This window comes from Varroa jacobsoni, unplaced genomic scaffold (genome assembly GCF_002532875.2).
Source record: "Varroa jacobsoni isolate VJ856 unplaced genomic scaffold, vjacob_1.0 contig05931, whole genome shotgun sequence".
Taxonomy (NCBI): Eukaryota; Metazoa; Arthropoda; class Arachnida; order Mesostigmata; family Varroidae; genus Varroa; species Varroa jacobsoni.
The window spans coordinates 1-3,615 of NW_019215790.1; the positions used below are offsets into that span (position 1 = coordinate 1).

At 40.4% G+C, this 3,615-nt stretch overlaps 2 non-coding genes across 2 annotated transcripts; one reads left to right on the top strand and one right to left on the bottom strand.

The window, feature by feature from the left end:
* Positions 1 to 600: 600 nt before the first annotated feature.
* TRNAT-AGU (transfer RNA threonine (anticodon AGU)) lies at positions 601 to 674 on the bottom strand. Its single transcript has one exon. It is a non-coding gene; the product is annotated as a tRNA-Thr (tRNA).
* A 263-nt stretch (positions 675 to 937) lies between these two features.
* Positions 938 to 1,008, top strand: TRNAG-GCC (transfer RNA glycine (anticodon GCC)). The gene has a single exon. It is a non-coding gene; the product is annotated as a tRNA-Gly (tRNA).
* The last annotated feature ends 2,607 nt before the right edge of the window (positions 1,009 to 3,615 follow it).

The window sequence follows — 3,615 nt, forward strand, 5'->3', positions numbered from 1 at the left end:
CACATGCAGAATTTATAAATTAATGGGTTATAATAAAAGAAAGAAGTAATTCAAAAATGGGTTAACTAAACGTCGTGGTCATCATTTCAAAATCGACTAGATATTTTTCCGAGAATTGTCGCTGGCTCGAGCAAAGGACAAAGCAAACAGGAAGTTAGGTCAAAGAAGCCTAAGCTAGCATGGTGAAATGAAAATGGTGCAGCTAAATACGTAGACTAATTGTTGCCATTCAAGATGTCGCATAAAATTTAAATAGGTATAGGCAGTCTTGAGTTCCATACTGCGGGTCCATCCGAAAACGCTGTTTGAAAAAATGTCCATTATGAGCTTAGAGGTAGACGCTACATGAATTAAAAGTTCTAGTTCAAGAAGGTTAGAGGCACGTGCATCATTGCCTGAGCTCTATTGTAAGCAAGGACGCATTGTAATAAATTTATAATAAGTACTTGGGTAGAAATGAATCCATCTTTCGCTGGAAAATATATGTGGTATTGTAGGCTTATCTTGTAACACTCCTCACATCCGCTGAAAGTGACATGCACTTACCATTACGCTTAGTGCCTGATGGTTTAAAAGGAAAAACATAGACTAAAAAGTTTAAGGCTCCGGCGAGATTCGAACTCACGATCTCCTGTTTACTAGACAGGCGCTTTAACCAACTAAGCCACGGCGCCTTCATTCTAATAGCGTCGTTTTGATGAGGACCTCGTACGAAATGATTTCATATTACGACTGTTTAGCAGCACCAAATACCAATACTACCATAGGCTCAAATTTTAGATGCAGTTTCATGTAGAATTCTTTAAGCAATTTAACAGGCGAGCAGGTGTTACAAATAAAGCCTAATTTAAAATATGCTACTTCTTCCACTGAGCTCACACATCAGGTACATATAAAAGATTATTTAAGAGTATATTTCCACATGTACTTCATCGAGGCGTCGGTGGTTCAGTGGTAGAATACTCGCCTGCCACGCGGGTGGCCCGGGTTCGATTCCCGGCCGACGCAAACACTTTTTCCTGCGTGCTACTCTAAGCCTTAGATGGTGTTCCTGACCAAGAAACCTACCGGGATATAGTGGGTTCAATTGACGCGATAGAAATGGCGCGCATTGTACAATTGTACTTGTGCAGAGACCGATGACTAGCTCTTATAGCAGATGCAGCTCTACGAGAACTCCCTGAGAGTAGAAGACAAGTAGACAAGAAGATCGGTATGCGCCAGGTCAGTGCCTACGAAGTGTCACCTACCGGAATCTGAGGTCCACGTTTTATATATAAAATAGAATAACAAATATGTATTTATAGAGGAAAAACAAATAGTTATTCGATACATTGTGTGTTATGCGCAGGTGATGTCTTTGTTTCTTACTGCCCTACGGGTGGCAGTAGCTGCGTGACGTAAAAATTCTATAAATAGCCCAAACGTTGCGGCTACCAGACTCGACCTAAAAAGAAGTAACAAATTGTTTAAAGTGAGAAAAATTGTATAGCAGTTCCTGGTAATAAAATGCATTTGAGTATGATTATTTTGGAGCTCTCGCCATGCACCATTGGCCTCTCTAGAACGAACCCCGTGATATGCTTTGTGCCACACTTCAACAAATTTTGAAGTATTTAGTCTAAAGATTAACATCTTTTATACTATACACATATGTTATAGTTGATCAACTAAATTCTAAATACACAGTTCCAATATAACAAATAAACACATTTACACAAAAAGCGTAAAACTATTTTTTTTATCTTTGTTTCATACAAAACTCAAAATCGATTGCACTTATCAATTAGGATCAAACTATCAGCAAAATGGAGAACCATGGAATTAATGTATTTAAAGGTCGAGGTTCTTAATATACTGAATCACTATACCACTTTTTACTGATAATAGAATTAATTCACACGCGCTTTGCACAAACCGTAAGCATAACCCTTCTTGAAAGAGCAGCCCACACAACCTGACTGATGGCCCTCCTACAAAAGTTAAGTCTTCCCCCTCTTTCAAAATCTCATACGGTCTGTAGAGGATACGGCATTCGCTGATAATGATCTGACACCGGCAATGAGACTTTGGAAAAACGGTCATAAGATATGAGACTATCTCCGAAATGAGAACGATGGACCAATGGACATTTTCGGAGAGGAAACGCAACCCTCAGCGAACGGTCGCCAATTTAAGAAATTTTAGCACAAACGATTCAGGAGCAAAGCCGGTGATGCGCCGCGTAGACAAAAGGAGACAATTAATCGATCTTTCAGACTATAACCTCAAAGTACCGGAACATCAAGCCAGAAATCTTGGTTCAGCTATATACCAACAGAAACAGGTAGCGGAGATTCGACGTTTACCTTTAGTGCACAGTAGTATAACTTCTTTGTCATTTGCAAGTTTTATATATATATATATTTTAGGAAAAAAGGCAATAGACTAAGTGAAATAAAAGTCGTCAGAAAAGACAATTTCCTAAAAGATATTTCGAAAAAAAAATTACGAATATTTAATTACTAGATGTATCCGTGTATCGGAGTTTAGCAAGCGCTTGCAGAGAAACCATCCAGCTACCTGCCGATGCGACCGCCAACGTCGCTTGATGCGACCATTATTCCCTCCATACGCAGCTTTTCAGTTAAGCTTCGGACAACGGCCTCCTATCATTAAGCTAGGAAAAACTCCACCGTACACTAGTAACCAGTTCTCTAATAACATACAGAAGTTTAACTGCTTTGAAAAAGACAAAGGCAGGATATGATCTGGAAGTCTGGAAGCCCGATGCAATGGCAAAACTTCATCAAGTCTGTTAGGAGGCCTCTATTTATCAATGACTTCGACTTCACAGACCTCAGCGAAGGCGATGACGTGACAGTACTTAACGAGGACGGGGTTCCTTTCGCAGTAAGTGGACCTATTCCACCTCCTCCACCGCCGATGGAAGGTTTGGACGGGCCACCGCCACCACCGTTTGGCGTTGGTTTTGGCGGACCTCCTCGCCCGCCACGACCACCCGGAGCTCCTCCGCCTTCTTCTCCACCGTCTGGTGCACGGGCACCTTCACAAGCTCTATTCGAAGTACCTCCATTCGGAGCCACGAGGCCCCGTAAAACTACCCCATCTTTCGTTCAACAAAAGCAACACTCCTCAAGCCAACTTCCATGGGCTGCTAACAAGTAAATCTTAGTTGTAGGGTACTTCTTATGAAAGTATTATGTAAAAAAAGGAAAAGTTTAGGGTATGCCATAAGTGTACCGCCAATGTGCAAAAAACTCGATGTCAAAGATTTTATCAAGAACTAAAGAGCTAGACCAAGTTATGGAAACTGTTGATGTACATTATTGGGCTAAGGCTGTTAGCGACTACGATACAGCAAGAAAAAGGTCATACAGAGATTCAGTGACAGAATGATAAAATGGTCATAGAAAGTGGCTTAATAAAATCAGGAGTTCATTACAGCAACGTATAGTACGTATTATAGGCAAATGTAGCACACTTAGGCTAATTTTCTATATAACTACGGTAACGAATACCTCGTGACTCTTATTTATGCGATGTATTTTTACCTTTCGTTCTATTTTTCGTTATCATTCTAATTCTAATAAGGGTTTCGTTCATGAGTCCATT